At 35.7% G+C, this 18,981-nt stretch overlaps 1 non-coding gene across 1 annotated transcript; it reads left to right on the forward strand.

The window, feature by feature from the left end:
* Positions 1–264: 264 nt before the first annotated feature.
* Positions 265–371, forward strand: LOC145556899 (small nucleolar RNA R71). The gene has a single exon (XR_014091990.1). It is a non-coding gene; the product is annotated as a small nucleolar RNA R71 (small nucleolar RNA).
* Positions 372–18,981: the final 18,610 nt, after the last annotated feature.

Here is an 18,981-nt window from a genome sequence, read left to right on the forward strand (position 1 = left end):
GCAGTGCTAAGATTATCTAATTTCTGGCAGATAGAGGTTAATTGAGCTTGCAAAAAGGATACAGAGTCAACACTATGCTTCCCCTTGTTAGCAAAGCCTCTAGGATTACCATATTGGGAATTATGTAATGCCATATCTTCAATAACTTGGCCTGCATCATCGACATTAAGGTTCATTAACCTCCCACTAGCTACAAAATCCAAGATTATTCTAGATGAATTTCCAATCCCATTGTAAAAGGCTTGGATCAACTGCCATTGTGCCAAATTATGGTGGGGGCATTCTCTTTGTAGGTCCTTGAACCTCTCCCAAGCCTCATATAAAGTTTCATCGGCTTCTTGGGAAAAGTTCTAAATTGCACTCCGTAGTACAGTTGTTATCTCTGCAGGATAATATTTGTTATAAAAATTCAAAACAAGAGTTTCCTAGTCAGTTATACCAAGTGTAGTTCTATTTAATCCATTAAACCATAATTTGGCTTTTCCTGTTAAAGAAAAAGGGAAGAGAATCTCCCTGATTTGGTCTTGTGTGACCCCAGCTTGCCTGATGGTATTACAGTACTAACAGTAGTATGCAATATGAAGATTTGGGTCTTCACCCTTAGCTCCACTAAATTGCTTCCTTTCTATCATCGTTATAAATTGGGGTTTAATCTCACACTATACCCCATCAAGAGCTGGAGTTGGAGTCAGGTGTGGAAAATCTGTAAGCTTTGGTTGTGAATAATCACTATGCTTCTTTGGAGTCGTCATCTTTGATTCTGAATCTAAAGATACCTCTTAATCGCTAGAATAAGTCGGAGGATCTCGGTGATTATTATTATTATCACCGGAATCCGTCAGAATTTGCTTGTAAAGATTCTTCTGTCTATGGAAGGATCGTTCGATCTTAGGATCGAATGGGATGTAACCTGATCTGGAACACCTGGGCATAAACAAAAAGCTGGAAGCAAATATGAGACTTGCCTCAAAGAACTAACGTTCTTTGAGACAAAACGAAATAACCTAGACTACAAAAATAAACAGAAATAAAAATAAAACTGTTTTCCCGGCAACGACGCCAAATTTTGACAGGCTAAAGTCGTATCACCTAATCAAAAGTAATTCCTAAAACCACTTACTAAAATAGATAGGGAAGTAGGGTTGAATCTACAGGGAAACAAGTCTTTTTATTTCTAATTAATTAAAGTAATCTAAATTATCAAGTAACCAATATATTATAATTAAAGGAAACTAAACTACGGAGATTAAGAGTAAAGAGAAAACAATGAATAAAAGATCTAGGGCATAGGTTCACCAATAAATAATATTCCAGGGTAAAACATAATAATTAACCATCAATGCATAAATTAATCAGATTATAAAGGGCTTTCGCTACGTATTACAATCACACAATTAATTTACCAGTATTAAATCTCATCTCTCGAATCTCGACTTAACCATTTATAAATTAACCCGCATATTGAAACTAGACCTAAACATCAATTCTCATCTCTTGAATCTCGAATCAATATTGTCAAACTCATGCATAAAAGATCTGCGCAAATCTAGTCACAGAGCATTAAATCAATCAATAGGAAATTAATCTAGCATTGACAATTAACAACAATAAATTACCCCTACATATTATTTATGGATCCCCACAAACCCTATAAATAGAACTACTCACACATAATTAAATCTAAACTAATCAAAGTAATAAAACAAGACATGATCAAAGGAATAAAATAAATAACTAAGATTAAGAGAAAAGAAATCATTACCAAAGTAATTTGGAATTAAGAATTGAGTTAAGAACAAAGTATATGAGAGAGAGAAACTAATCTAAAAGCTAAGTAGAGAGAGAAAATCTAAGAAAGAATTAAGAAAAAGTAAAAGAAGATCTTAAACTCGCTTAACGGAAAAGTATTTATATTAAGCAAAAATCCTAAACTAAAACAAACTTAAACGCCGAAAATTAACTCCTAATAATAACACGCGCCCGATCGGGTGCGCCTTTTTTTCCATCAGGTATAAATCTCGCGCCCGGCCGGGCGCGAGTTCAGTCGCCGACCTTTCTTCCCCCGGCCTGCCGGGCGCGCCTTCGGGCGGTAGCTCCTTTGGCCAGGCGGCACTCTTAGGCCACTCTTTAGACTTCGATAGGGCTCCAATTCTTCGGGCCAATCTGGATTTTCTCTTCAGGTCTTGAATACTCGGTTCAAATGCCCCGCTATCACATATACCGAGTCCTTAATCACCGGTTCGATGGCTCTAACCGGCCCTGGGTTATAGAAATTGGTCGTGTTTCTCCAGTGCTTGTAGTTGCTCCATAATATCTCGGGAAAATGCTCCAAAAGTGCAAATCACTACAAAAGTCAACCAAATCTACGAAAACACTAGAAAACACCACTTAGTAATAAAAGTGGCTCTAAAGAGCCAAAAACACTACTAATTATGACCAAGGGACGGGGGTAAAATACTATATAAAATAGACATATTAACCCCCTAACCCTAAACGACCATTTCCACCACCCTAACCCACCCAAATCAATATCTACCACTGTAGACACCTAAAAATGTCTCCCCAAAACCAAACCCGTTGATGAACACCTTTCACCGCCATTATTGGTCGATTTGAGTATTTAATCTTTGGAGTGCTTAAATTCATGTTCTATCCAATATATTTCATGAACCAATCCAATTTCTAGCTCATTTCCCTAAACCATAACCTATTTTCCACTTTTCGTGTCCACATCGCAAAACTGAAAGAAACTGATTTTATGGCTATACAATTTTGATTCAATTATTATTTTGTTGGATAGGCCTTTAAATAAGCTTTCCAGCCATATATCATAAGCCCAATTCCGAACTATAACGAAAAAGATATGAGCAAAACACTAAACTCGGCCTAAAACCGACACCCTTCCACTAAACGGCCATCTCTTAAAATCTACATATAATTTTGACTTTACTCCAATTGGTTTGGAAATTAAACTTGATAAGCTTTCCAATGATATATTATATGCCTTATTCCAAGTTACGGATCAAAGTTATGATTATTTTAAAAACGGGTAAAAAACTGAAATTACCGCGCAACAGCAAAAATGCCGCGACGCGGCAAAAGCTGACGTGTCACGGGGCTGATTCCCGTGACACGGTGCCCATTTTTTTATTTCTGCACAATTTTCTCCCGTGTCACGGGATTTTGCACCATGTCATGGTGCAATTTCCCGTGTCACGGTGCCCATTCCGTGTAATTTCCGCGTACTTTTTACACCGTGACACGGCATATTGCACTGTGCCACGGTGGACAATGTTGTTTCACGACATTTCTTCCCGTGTCACGGTGCACATCTCGTGCCACAGGATTTCTCCGTGTTTTCTCCGCGTAATCCCTAAACGCGTTTTCACTTCTCGTAACCTAATTATTTCCCGCGTCACTCAGTTTTTCCCCGTGTCACGGGATCTTCCCCCGTCTGACGGTGCCTGTCACCGTGTCACGGTGCTCTTTGCCGTGACACGGTATTATTTTTTAGGGTTTTTATCTTTTTAGGGTTCCGCGTGTTCCCTCTACTCATTTTCCCTATAAATAGGACCCCCCTTTCTGCAGTTCGGGGGCACCAATAATCATTCTCTCTCACCTTACACCAAAAATCATTCTCTTCTCCCTCTTTAACCTAATTTCTAGCCTCCTTATTCTTCCATAACAATTCCCCTAAGCACTCCAAGGAGTCTATACTTAACCCGAGGTTCCGTCCTTAAACCAAGGCGTGAAAGGTACAAATAACTGAGGGTTTGGACCAAATCAACTCTACTTTTTATTTAATTTAATTTAATTTAATTTCTATTTAATTTTATTTTTTTATTGAAGTTACTAACAGTTTATTCATGATGTAGCAATTTAAAGGAACGCGCAGAATGTGAGTAATTAATTAAATTAATTACTCTTATTTTATTTTATATTGCTAGTATCATGATTAGGTTATTTTATATTTAATTTGACTAACAATTTATTGTTGAATTGCTTCCAATATTAATGTTTATTCTATTATTTTTATGATCACCATATTGCATGTTTAAAGGGAATATGTAATTGAAAATCACGCCTAATAAGATAATTTGGACAACCGGTTTAGGTTCCTTTTTAATCTTATTGTTTAATCATGTGGTCACGATATTTTAGAATTATGTGGTGCATTAATATTCAACCAATTTAGCTTAATAATAGTTTGGAACAAATTGAATCTTTGTTTGTATGCCTTTGAGATCGCAGGAATCACTTTTCACTATAAGAATCGAGTAGAGGCCAATACGGGCGAATGTGACTCTATGACTCACTTCGTACCATCATTCCCGATCCTCCTTTCGTGGTTCCGAACCATATGGAGTTAGTAATCTCATGGATTATGAATGGGGCGTAACCTTCACGGGTCAATCGTTGTTGCCTATCGTTGTCCCTTTATCGTGGTTGCCTTTTATGATCCGTGAACGGTTTACAAGTTCCTTAAAAACTTGTTGGCGGCTCCCTACTTTATTTGTCCCTAATCGCTTACGTCAATTCCCACTTCCTATGAGTGCCAAGCATATTCACACATGCTTTAACGTAGGCGCACTTCGAGCGACGCCTACAACCACCAAAACAAACCCAAATCTACAACAAATCTTGCCATACCACCACCACAAAAAACCACCACCAACAACAAAATCCACGAATTTCAACCAAAAAAAACCCACGAAATTCAACCAAAAAACAAAAACAAAAAAACCCACGAAATTCAACAAAAAAACAAAAAAAAAACCACGAATTTCAACCAAAAAAAAAACTACGAATTTCAACCAACAACCAAAAAAAAATTTAAAACCAGAAAACATACCTTAACAACCGAGGCTTCCAATTTCAACCTTAATTTGGTTTAATACGGCTAAATTCGTCCCTGAAACCTCTAGATCTAGAGATTTCATAGTCGAATTTGACCGTATAAACCATTAATATGAAATAGCAAGAGAACCATTAATATGAAATAACAAGAAATATGGTCAAATTGAGAAAGAGGAAGAAGAAAGAAGATGAGGAGAAAATAAAAAAAAAATAAAAGAAAAAAAAAAAAGAAAAGAAAAAAGGGAGAGAGGAGACCGTGAGAACTGAGAAGTGAGGAAGAGGAGAGGAGCAGAAACTCAGAGAAGATGAGAGGAAAAGAGGAGAGGAGAGGAAAGGAGAGAGAAATAGAAGAGAGGCGGAGTGAAAAGAGAGGAGAGAGAAAGAGAAATTATAATAAAAAGAGGGAGGGGCGCCGTTTTTAATTAGGGTTTGGGGGATTTGTTTTTTTTTTTTAAAGAAAAAAAAATCCATCGGAAACTTATAATATTCCGTCGGAAATTTTCCAGCGGAATTTTATTTACGACGAAATTTTATTTCCGTCGTAAATTTTCGACGGAAATTCCAAAGTCGTCGTAAATTTCCTACGGAAAATAAATCCGTCGGAAATTAAGTGTTTTCCGACGGATTTTCATGTCCGTCAAAACCGTTCCGTCAGAATCAGACCTTTTTCTTGTAATGATTTCGGAACATATAATACATGTTTAAGCATAATCGAATCCGATTATCGAAAATCCTTTCTTTTCTGCAAGAATAGTTTCACTGTTTGGCAAGCCAACCGGACAATTAAATATAGGTGTCGTATCAAACATCAAAGAATCAATGCCTGTAACATGGTGTGTAGCTCCCGTATCAACAATCCACATACGAGTATTAAACTTACCATTCAAACGATTCTCGGACTTGAGTATTGCCAACAATGGCTGCAATTTCCTTCCACTATTCTGCGGTGAATACTTGTGAAGGAGATGAGGTCCCACTGTTTCTGCCCGTACCAGTAGCCCCTATGCCATTTCTTTGAGTAGCATTGGCTCGAGGTGCACCCCGACCTCGACCAGAGCTGTTTCCACGACCTCGGCCTGCACCATCCGAACGGGACTGCTCAAACCACCCCTCTAGATAGCCTATAATCTCATAGCACTTGGTCACTGGATGTCCACGCTTCTTGTAATGCGTACAAACAGTTGTCCAACACCCTGAAACCTCGTGACTCACCTTGTTGCAATTGGTACAGGTCGGTTTATCACCACGGCCACGACCTGCACCTGGTGATGTAGCACGAACCGCAAAACCCGCGGTCTCGGCTGGCTGAGCATCTACGGGGTTTGACTTAGCAAGTCTGACCTTCTTATCTTGGACAACCAGATGATATGTCCGATCAAGGGAAGGTAGAGGATCCTGAGAAAGAACATTAGCCCGTAATTGAGCATAAAAGTCAGAGTTTAAACCCATCAAAAAATAATGTAATTTTGTCGTCTCTCTCCGTTGAGCATGTAGCTCTACAGCCTTGCAATTCAAACAACAAGAACAAGAAATAAGAGGTTCACGATGGAATAATTCCTCCCACAAAGCATTCAATTTACCAAAATAGGTGGACACAGACATAGACTTCGATTGTTCACATCACGCAATTGAGGATTTTAACTGCTGAATTCGAGGACCATTAACAAGGACAAACTGTTGTTTGAGATGATCCCAAAGCTTCATCGCATCTCTATACTTCGTTAGAGTGCCCTTGACCTCGGGGTCAATAGTGTTGGTGATCCAAGAAACAAGCATAGCATTGATTGTATTCCAATCCGACTGTGTGCAAGGCGGAATTGGAGCAGTGATGGTGCCATCGAGAAATTCAAACTTTCGGCGTAATTCCAACGCCATCTGTATATCTGCAGCCCAATCATCATAATTATCTCCACGAAGATGATTAGGGGTTATGAAATAACCAGGACTGTAATCCCCCGTATTTTAAATATTTTATAAATGAAAATTTATTTTATTTATAATATTTATTTGTTATTTTTCATAATTTAATTTCAAAAGTTTCAAATTATTAATCTGGGTCAAAAATTATTTTATGCACCTTTATTCTACAATTTATGTCTAATCAAACAAACCTAACCCATTTGTTTACTTAATTGACCCATTATTTTTATGAGGCCCAATCTTCCTTTTTACCCTACAATAATTCTCTCCTATAAATACCCCATGAATATCCAAAAATTTCCCACACAAAAAAGGTTAGTCTTATTTTCATCCTCCCTTATTTCATTATTTTGCTTAATGTTAATTTAATTGTTTTGGGTTTTGATTTTAGTATAAAGATTATATTTTTAGTATCAAATTATATTTTGATGGTATAAGGATTATAAATTTCAGATTATATTTATGTTATAAATTTTCATATTTTATGAATTATAAACCTAGGGTTTCAATTTATTGAAAATCATGATTTTAGGGTTTTTATGAACAATTGATTTAGGGCTTTTATAGTAATGATGTTTTGAAATTTTGGTGATTATAACTAATGGTGAGTTTAACTTAATTCCAGATTATTTTGAACACTTAAATTCGTGTTTTAATTTTTAGATTTTCGTTCGTTAATATTAATCTCATTTTAATCCCGATCAGGTTCTGAACTCATCCGATTTTGATGAAAAAATAGTGTTTTTCATGTGGAAACAACGTTTTAAGAAAGAATCACTATCTTTGGTAGTGTGTACCACCCACTCGTGGCCAAATTTAGCCTCTAAATATGATTTTCGGGCAGTTTTTGATTTTAACGAAGTTTTTTTATACTTAATATATTATCCTTGAGTTTGATTAATAAAATTAATTATGTTTAAAGTTAATTAAGCGTAAATATATATGTTTTTATTGAAGTTTTAAGTGTTGGAAATAGTTTCTAAGTACTACTTTTGATGTTTTATAAAGAGGGTTTAATCACCCATTAAAAAGGGAGATTATTAGGGGTTTTTAAATAATTTTCAGATTTTTATTAAACTTTTAACTTGCTGTAATTTCATGTATAAGAGTGTATTTTAAGGTTTTTATGAAGAAAATTTAAAGAACTATATATAAGCCTTTAATTTTAACTAAAGGAAAGGTTTTAAAGTGTTGTTTGATTTGGATTTTGAAGGTTTTAAAGTAAGTTAGTATTGATGTAAATTTGATTGATTGGGTATTGATTGAGATGTTATTGTTTGGTTTAGGAGAGGAGTTTATTGAGGGTGATTTCTAGTTTTAAAGTGGCCAACCGAATTGTTTACACAAGGTACGTACAAGTTACGAAACCTTGCTTGTAGGTGCATGTATAAGGACGGATCGAGAACTTAGTATCATGTATAGGATTGACTGGGTTAAATTGTTTGGTTATACATTGTGAATTTCAAATGATGTGCACTAGTTTATAATGCAAGTATTATTTGTACTCTAATTATGCAAGGTGCGCTTAAAGGCAAAGGTATGTGATTGGTGTAAAGATTAAATTATTACTCATTCATGATTATGCAAACAGGATGAGTAAAGGAGGAATTCAAGTCTTGTAAGACGAGGTTAAGGTTTTGGGGTGCCTTATGCACTCAAGGTGTTTATACACTGAGGTAGTAAAGGAATAATTAATAAATGTTGTTTGTCACTAATAAATCAAGAATTTAAATTGGGAATTTGCCATGTTTGATTGAATTGTGTTTGGAATGTTTGTATTGTAATGTATATGAGTCATCACTAAGTCTAAACCTGTAAATCACGTAAAGTGCAAGATAGATGAGCAATAAAACTCTGGATTGGTGCACATCTGGAGTAATGACAATCAGGGGTTGGGGTACATGGGGTATTAGCCGTGTACTTTTATCGAAGCCGTCTGATCTACGAGTCTCCTATTTCAAATATTTTTCAAAACTAGGAAAGAGGTGAGATCTCATACTAACTATGGTCACGGAGTCGCGCCCGTGGTCGTTGGATGTTTATTGATGTTTCCGAAAGGAGGCATGGGGTTTTTCTTTTATTGATGTTCCAAATGGGACATGGGTTGGACAACCTTGTCTATTGCTAAATCCAATGAAATAAATAAATAAGTTAGTTAATATTAACTAGTGAAGTCTTAATAAATTTGATGGTTGAGTCATGTGCTGAGTCTATAATTTAATGATGCTTATGATTGATTATTAGTAGCTTGTTAGGGATTTCTTATTTTATTTCGCAGCTTGTATGTACTCAGCTTTGCTGATTGCGTGCTTTGTGTGTCTTTCTTTGGTCATGGCCTTCGCCTTTCAATGACATGACCCTGTGACGATCCAATTTTTACACTTGTAATATTGGGGAGCAGATTAACCACATGTTCTTACATACGCAGCATTTGCATAAGGGTTGTGGGATTTTGAGTAGAGATTTGGTTATTATTCGCAGTTTATTTCTTTTCATAAGTTTGAATTTATTTAAACTCTGATTTTATTTATATACTACTTTTTGTGGGGTTTTGAATAAGGGCCTTAATGGTTCCAAGTTGTATCACTTAATTTGATTTTGGTTATTGGTTTTGAAACTTATTTATAACCGAGTTAGTTTTTCCGCTGCTAATTTCTGATATAGCCTTAACATTTGAACATGTGGCGGTACCACGCCAGTAATTCTCTTAAATTTTGTTCAAGGTATTTAAAGGTTTTAAGAAAGAATTATTGGGGTGTTACAAGGACGATCCTGCGACCCGAGATAAAAAGGTGAATTCAAATGTTTATGAGGCAATGCTTGAGTCTATTCATTAATCAGCCAACAATATAAATAGCATTCAAGAATTCTCAACATAGGAAAGCTATCTTATGCCAACTATACAATCAAATCATATCTTTACATAATTAATTAATTATCCTATTTCCATAAACCTATCTTAACTCTAACTCAATCTCCTCTTTATTTGGATTGTCCATGTCCGTTGTGTATTGTCTTAAAGTTTAACAGTATTCACATAATTGTACTCCATTTCTATCATCATACATGTTAATGACAATATAGTTATTCTACTTGCGTGGTACAAACAAAAAAGGAATATATTGTTTGGTTAGTTTATTAATTTGCTCAAAAAGATTTTGAACAAAGCAAATGAGCAAAAACATTAACGTTTCGCAAAAAATAAAAATAAATAAATAAATAAATAAAAATTAACGAGTGAGCGAGGCAACCATTAAAAATTGCCTTTATATATATGGAGCGGTCCTCGGTTGGTGGATAAGTGGATTTTTGAGTTGGGTTTTTATTTTATTTTTTTACTATCTCCGTGAACTATTATTTGCAACAAAGGAATATTTTATATCTCACAAATAATACCCCTTTTGTTGTAAATAACAGTTAACGAAGTTAGTAATTTTTTTTAATAATTAAAAAAAAAATGTATAGCTCAGGCATTGTATCAGACTACCATTTTAACTAAACCTTGTATTAAATCTTGTGATTTGCAATTAGATACATTTATTTTTATATATCATAGTTGATAAATGACTTAGATGGTTAAATAACCATCCTTTTTATAAGAGATTGGGTATTCATTCGAATCTTCTTATCCTTGTGTTTTTATATATGGAGCAAAAGATGCTAAACAAAAAATATGATCTTTCTCTTGTCGGATCGCTCTTTAAACCTAGCCAACATAGCCAATCCTATGGGTTGCTACCGATAATAAATCAGTCGATGATAAACTCTAATTTCTTCCTTGCCTTCTTTTTCAATTTTTTTTAGTCAATAATTATCACCAACATTATAGTGATTACATCTAGGGGTCATTTGGTTGGATAATTTGGAATAGGTTGGAATAGAGTTGGAATCCATTCCATCTAGTTTTTGTTCTATTAAGGTTAGTTTTTAGTAATGGAATCTCATTCGCAGGGGGTTCTAACTCCCCCCATATGGTCATACTCGTGGAATCTCATACCCACCCGCCCCCTTAAGATTCACAATCCATTTTATTAATGAAGGATAGAATCCATTCCAACTATAAAACCAAACAACTTTGGACTAGTATGAGTTTTAGAATGCATACCTCTCTAATTTGAGATTACATACCAATGCATTTGTTGAATAATTTTGAGAATTGGAGACAAATTTCAAGTAAATAATTAAATTACTTAGGCTATGGTGTTGTAATTTAATTAGTAAATATTATTAAAGCAATTAACCTTGATTAAAGGTTGATAAAGAAGAACTCAAACTCTGGTTTGCTGCCCCTGTACATCGCCTGGTCAGACGCCCGATCGTGGTGGTGATCGCCCGATCGGGCGCGAGGGTAGTCTGGAAATCGTAATCTTCGCCACCCGATCGGGCAGCCGCCGCCCTGTCGGGCGCGAGAAGGGAACAAAACTGACTTCTGGAGTTTGGGGCAGCCGCCCGATCGGGCACGAGAAGACGCCTAGAGTTGACGTCGATTTCCGCCCGATTGGGCGGCAGCGGGCCCGATCGGGCGCGTGTCAGAGAGGAGATCAAGGGTGACGGTTTCATCAGTTTTCATTGAAATTGTCAGTTATTTTTCGTGGCTTTTGGCTGAGGATTTTGCTTTAATATATATATATATATATATATGTTCTATGAACATATGTTGATGTGACTTAAGAAAATCATTGGTGAATATTTTCTTAAAAACCTTTGCAATTTATTTATCATCATCATAAACCAAAAGCTTTTATACATTGAATTGTAATCATCCTACTTGTGATTGCAATTGTTTCTTCGTTGTATCTCCTAAGTAAATTTCCGTGAAAACCCGGTTGTAGTATAGGGTCGGAATTATACTTTTGGGAAAGTGATTCCGTTCACGCCTCGAAGTTTTTTTCGTTCTAATTTGTTTGCTATTTTTGTGACCCTTGTTCATACATAAATTCCCCAACAATCCAAAAGTATAATTGACAAAGATGGCAAATGTTAAGGAATTGATGGCCAACATTCAAAAGTTGGACAAATTCGAGGGTGTTGATTTCCGAAGGTGGCAGAGGAAGATGCATTTCTTCTTGACTACAGTTGGGGTGGCTTATGTTCTTGCTACTCCGAAACCCGAGGAAAGGAGGAGGAAACTATGGATGAAGTGAGGAAACGCAACAAGTGAGAGAATGACAATTACATTTGTTGTGGCCATATACTCAATGGTATGTCTGATGAACTCTTTGATATCTATCAGTTTATTGATTCTGCTAAGTCTCTATGGGATGATTTAGAGGCTAAATATATGGCTGAAGATGCTTCTAGCAAAAAGTTTCTTGTTAGTAAATTTAATAATTATAAAATTATTGATAGTAGGCCTGTTATGGAACAATTTCATTAGATACAAAGAATTTTATGAAGTCTTAGACAGCATAACATAGTTCTTGATGAGACCTTTGTAGTGTCATCTATATTAGACAAGTTACCTTTTTCTTGGAAAGACTTTAAAAGTGGTTTAAAGCATAGGAAGGATGATGTTAACCTTGAGAGTTTGGCTTCTCGCATCCGGATTGAGGAAGAAATCCGGTTGCAAGAGGGAAATAAGGATGGAAATCCTAGTTCTACTACGGTAAATGTAGTGGAGGATGCCAAACAAAATGTGAGAAAAAGGGGTAATGACTCAAACAAAAACAAAGGCAAGAAGCCTAAGTTAAGCAGTGATGGTTCAAAGTCATGTGCTTGTTGGGTTTGTGGAAAACCCGGTCACTTCAAGAAAAATTGCACAATCTGGAAGAAAAGGATGAGCAAAAAGAAGGCTCAAGATGGGAATGGCAATGCTAGCCAATCCCAAGACAAACAAGGTAAATCTTGTGCACAAATTTCATTTAATTCATTTATGAATTATATGTGTATGATTTCTGAAATCAATTGTGTACAGGCTGATTGTTCGTGGTATATCGATTCGGGAGCATCGAGGCATGTGTGCAATGATAGATCATTGTTCAAGACCTTCTTGGAGGTTGATGATGGAGAAATTCTCTATATGGGCAATGACTCTACAGCTAAGGTGCTTGGCAAAGGACAAGTGGAACTAGTCTTTAGTTCGGGAAAATCTCTTATTTTAAGAGATGTGTTGTATTCTCCCGAACTTAGGAGAAATCTTGTATCCGGTGCGATCTTGAATCGATTAGGTTTTAAGATGGTGTTTGAGTCAGATAAATTTATTTTGTCTAAAGGAGGTCAATTTGTAGGACTTGGTTATTTGTGTAATGGTATCTTTAAATTAAGTATTTCAAATACTTTGAATGATGTTGTGTATGTTGTTAATGATAACTCTTCTCTATGGCATTTGCGACTAGGTCATGTTAATTATAAAAAGTTATATTTTATGTCAAAGCATGATATGATACCTGTGTTTGATCCAAGAATAGAGAACTGTAGAACATGCATGTTGATCAAAATCACAAGGAAACCATTTCCTCAAGTTGTTGAGAAAAATAATTCATTGCTTGAATTAGTGCATAGTGACTTGTGTGATTTTCACAACACACCTTCTTTAGGGAATAAGAAATATTTGGTAACTTTTATTGATGATTATTCAAGGTTTTGTTACATTTATTTGTTATTCTCTAAAGATGAAGCCCTTGATAAATTTAAAATTTACAAAAGTGAAGTAGAATTGCAAACCAATGAAAAGATTAAAAAGCTAAGAACTGATAAAGGTAGTGAATACTATGATCCAATTTATTTCCAATCTTTAGGTTTAGTACATGAAACTACCGCGGCATATACACCACAACAAAATGATGTAGCGGAAAGGAAGAATAGGACACTAGAAGAAATGGTAAATTCTATGTTGTCTTATTCAGGTTTAAGTGATGGATTTTGGGGTGAAGCCGTTTTAACGGCTTGTTATGTGTTAAATTGTGTTCCCATGAAAGGGAAAGATGTAACCCCATATGAGCTATGGTATAAAAGGAAACCAAACTTGAGTCATCTCAAAGTTTTGGGGTTGTAGGGCAATTGTAAAAGTGCCGGAACCTAAACGTAAAAAGTTAGGTGAAAAAGGAGTTGAATGCATTTTTATAGGATATGCGGATCATAGCAAATCCTATAGGTTCTATGTAATAGAACAAAATGACTTTTGGTTGGTTCACACCACCATTGAGTCAAGGGATGCATTGTTTGATGAAAATCGATTTTCTTCAATTCCTAGACCAAAGGACATAACTCCAAATGCCAATGCTCAAAGTATTGATCAAATTGTCATTGATCAAGAGGTGGATGACCAAACTCATTTAGAGGAGGCATCTACATCATCATCACAACCTAGGAGAAGTAAGAGGGCAAAGAAAGAAAAATCTTTTGGCCCGGACTTTCATGTGTACTTAGTTGAAGGATCAAGGGAATCTGTTTCAACACAATTTCCATACATTTTTAATGTGGAAGATGATCCTTTGACTTATGATGAGGCTATGAGGTCTCGTGATGCTCCATTTTGGAAGGAAGCTATTAATGATGAGATGGAATCCATCATGGGAAAAAATACTTGGGTTTTAGCTACTTTACCACCAAAATGTAAATCAATTGGGTGCAAATGGATCTTCAAAAGGAAATTGAGGATTGATGGAACGGTTGAAAAGTTCAAAGCCCGGTTAGTGGCACAAGGTTTTACACAAAAACCTGGTATCGATTATTTCGATACATATGCACCTGTTGCTAGAATCTCAACTATAAGATTGTTGATAGCACTTGCGGCTATCCACAATCTTGTGATCCATCAAATGGATGTCAAGACAGCATTCTTGAATGGAGATCTAGAGGAAGAAGTTTACATGCGACAACCGGAAGAGTTTGTTGTGGAAGGTCAGGAAGAAAAGGTTTGCAAGTTGATTAAATATTTGTATGGGCTAAAGCAAGCACCTAAGTAATGGCATCAAAAATTTGATGAGGTTGTGTTGTCTAATGGTTTTAAGTTGGACAATTCAGACAAGTGTATTTATAGCAAATTTGATGACAATGGTCAAGGTGTCATAATTTGTCTATATGTAGATGACATGTTGATCTTTAGAACTGATTTGTCACAAGTTGAAAATACAAAGTCATTCCTTAGTTCAAAGTTTTCCATAAAAGACATGGGGGAAGCGGATGTCATCTTGGGCATAAGGATAAAGAGGGAAAAATAAAAGTTGATCTTGTCACAATCTCATTACATTGAGAAAGTGCTCAAGAAATTCAATGTGAGTGAAGACACTACTTCTCTTTATTCAATACCTATGGATCCTAGCATAAAGTTGATACCTAATGAAGGTTATGCGGTTTCACAACTTGAATATGCTAAAGTAATAGGTTGTTTGATGTATGCCATGACAAGTACTAGACCTGATATTGCTTATGCAGTTGGTCAACTGAGCAGGTACACTAGCAAGCCTAGTATGCAACATTAGCAAGCGGTTCGACGCCTGTTGAAGTACTTGAAGAAAACCAAGGAATTTGGTTTGTCTTATATAGTGGATATCCTTCGGTTGTAGAAGGATATTCGGATGCAAGTTTGATCTCTAACAAAGATCATTCCTCCACAAGTGGATGGGTTTTCCGGTATGGGGGAGGTGTCATTTCATGGGCTTCAAAGAAACAAACTTGCATTGCGGACTCCACAATGACATCGGAGTTCATTGCTTTGCATTCGGCTGGTAAAGAAGCCGAATGGTTGAAGGATCTCATGTTTGAGATTCCTTTGTTGCCAAAACCGATATCACCAATAGTGATACATTGTGATAACAATGCTACCTTGGCAAGGGCTTATAGCCAAGTTTATAATGGTAAGTCAAGGCACATTGGAGTGCGACATAGTTACATCCAAGGATTTATCAAGGATAGTGTGATCACTATTGATTATGTTCGAACGGATCTTAATCTCGCCGACTGCTTTACAAAGGCATTGGCTAGAGATGTTAACAGTAGGATGGCAATCGGTTTAGGATTGGAACCCTAAATAATCACAATTAGGAGAATCTCAACTTAACGCCCAATAAGACGTTGGGTCTTAAGTTCAATGAGATTAATTCTCTTAATTGATGATTGGGAACTTGTTTATTCATCCAAGGTAAAGTTCCGGTTTTTTTGTGATGAAAAGAGGTTGTTTTAAACTTAATAGAATTCCTGATAAAAGTGCTTTGTCACAGAAGCATGTTGGAACTCTACCTATATAAGTATGAGGTTTAGCCGCTTCAAGAAGCTATTAGGGGTGTAGCTTTGATGTACTTATAAATAGATATGAACACATGGCTTATAGTGTCAAGCTAATATGTATTTAAGTAATTAACCTTGTGTGTGTAATATCTTCAAGTTTCCAAATGTGTTGCTTTTGGTTCAAACGTTTTACGATACATAAGATTCTTGAATTGTATATTTCACTAAGTGGGAGTTCAAGTCTATGTACACTTTCATTTATGCATAAGATTGTTTTGTGATGATGATGTTTTGCAATGTGTCTAGTTTAATTCTCAAAATGGGGGAGGATTGTTGAATAATTTTGAGATTGGAGACAAATTTCAGGTAAATAATTAAATTACTTAGGCTATAGTGTTGCAATTTAATTAGTAAAGATTATTAAAGCAATTAACCTTGATTAAAGGTTGATAAAGAAGAACTCAAACTCTGGTTTGCTGCCCCTGTACATCGCCCGGTCAGACGCCCGATCGTGATGGTGATCGCCCGATCGGGCGCGAGGGTAGTCTGGAAATCATAATCTTCGCCACCCGATCGAGCAGCCGCCGCCTTATCGGGCGCGAGAAGGGAACAAAACTGACTTTTGGAGTTTGGGGCAGCCGCCCGATCGGGCGCGAGAAGACGCCTGGAGTTGACGTCGATTTCCGCCCGATCGGGCGGCAGCAGGCCCGATCGGGCGCGTGTCAGAGAGGAGATCAAGGGTGACGGTTTCATCAGTTTTCATTGAAATTGTCAGTCATTTTTCGTGGCTTTTGGCTGAGGATTTTGCTTTAATATATATATGTTCTATGAACATATGTTGATGTGACTTAAGAAAATCATTAGTGAATATTTTCTTAAAAACCTTTGCAATTTATTTATCATCATCATAAATCCAAAAGCTTTTATACATTGAATTGTAATCATCCTACTTGTGATTGCAATTGTTTCTTCGTTGTATCTCCTAAGTAAATTTCCGTGAAAAACCCGATTGTAGTATAGGGTTAGAATTATACTTTTGGGAAAGTGATTCCGTTCACGACTCGAAGTTTTTTTCGTTCTAATTTGTTTGCTATTTTTGTGACCCTTGTTCATACATAAATTCCCCAACAGCATTCCAACTTGATAAATCAAACGCCCCCTAATCTTTTCACACAAGATTTAGTCGATTCCCTCATGTTTGCCATAATAGAAATTATAATTTTATTTGTTTGTTTATTTTTTGTGATAGGAAAACAAACTTAAAAGATTTGTCTAGCAAACTCGTGGAATTGAGTGTTTGAGTATAAATATCATTGCAGACTTGAAAATTTTGTCTTGCATATTTGCTAATCAAGAGTTGCCATCATCTCAGCCACGATACATCAATAATATTTGTCAAGAACAACACAAATACATCTAAAATTATTATTCAGGAGCATATTAGAAGCTATGCTATTGACATAGGGTCATTTAGTTTTTATTATATTGAGAATTTAGATCGATGAATGTTTGCAAGTTCCAAATAACCTTTAAACAACGAGATCAACCCATATTCCATAAAATCTTTTTTATTTTATTTTTTTTGTTTTTTGTTTTTCTATTAGTAAGGAGGAATGGAGGATCCAGACCAAGTCTCAACTTTTACGGTTTTTCGGTCTAATATTTACAGACAAAGCATTTGAGAATAGAAGGAAGGGTAAGAGAATCTCAACCCTCAAATACCCTCAGTTGGTAGCTTAGGATTTGAATCTCATACCTCTAAAATACGAGGTATTACTAATTGAACCAACACTTTGTTAGTCCCCATATTCCATAATATTGAGAAAATTAATTAGACATTAAACTTTATCCAATCTCCTTAGTCCATATTCAATGTTATACAACGTTACACATAACATAAGAATAATGACTAGGAAATAACACATCTCTTTGTTGATCAATCTAATGGTAGGGCTCACATTGATTTAGATAATCCTAATTAATTAAATCAATTAGAAACTAAAACCACATACTATGGGCAAAGTGCTAATTATCATCAACCAACTAGTGGAAAGTGATAAACACAGCTACATATATACATATTGCCAATTTGCGTTTTAATTTACAAATCCATTTAAACATTTATTATAGTCCCCAACTCTACATAAGCTCTCTCTTTTCTTAACATCCCTCTTCATTTCAAATCATTTCTGCGCTAAAACCCTCTAAATAAACCAAATCATCACTCAACTTAAAATTAGTGTACGATTACAATCAAGTTACATCTAAGGTCAGATTATTCATCATTTCTTGCTAATAAGACATTCTATTTTTCCTTAAAAATTAATTCATTAATAGAAGAGTCTTACTTATTTTTTTTTCAACGTTTAAGGCTTAAATTAGAAAGAATTTGACAAAATATTCGCGAAATAATATAGTTACGATGAAACCCAAACAAATAGCAAGGATAATGATGGCTAGAGGTAGAGAAGAGAGAATGGAAGGATCAACGTCGTCTTCGTCGTCGAATCGAGAGGAGGATTTTGTGGTGGAGCGACCGCGAGAACGGCTGTATGCATCGGTCGGAAGCCGGTTCAACTTGCTAGTGACGGAGTTTAGCCACGAGTCGAGTCAAAGGCAGTTTACAAGAGAAGGGTTCTTTGTTGGTGTTAAGGATCTTTACCATGGTCTTGTTATTCATCCAGAGCACAACAGGTATGTAGAGAGTATCACATTCTCCATTTTGTTTTAACTGTTTTGATTTATTTTTAGCATATTGTTATTCGATTTGTTTGTTATCTGTTAAATAGGGAAAATAAATAGTGTAACTAATGATTAATTCATTTTCGTCAAAAAATAAAAGTAAATAAAAAAATGACTGATTTCTTTTAAAATCGGCGTAACTACGGCCAGCCTCATATAATGTTTCTAAATTTAATTATTTGTTCATTTTATTGATTTGCTATTGTAGTACTAATTTTTTTGTTATTTAAAATTCGACTTACTAGTACTCCTCCGTTTCGCATTCATTTTCGTCAAAAAATAAAAGTAAATAAA

Source organism: Chenopodium album, chromosome 8, assembly GCF_948465745.1.
Source record: "Chenopodium album chromosome 8, dcCheAlbu1.1, whole genome shotgun sequence".
Classification (NCBI taxonomy): Eukaryota; Viridiplantae; Streptophyta; class Magnoliopsida; order Caryophyllales; family Amaranthaceae; genus Chenopodium; species Chenopodium album.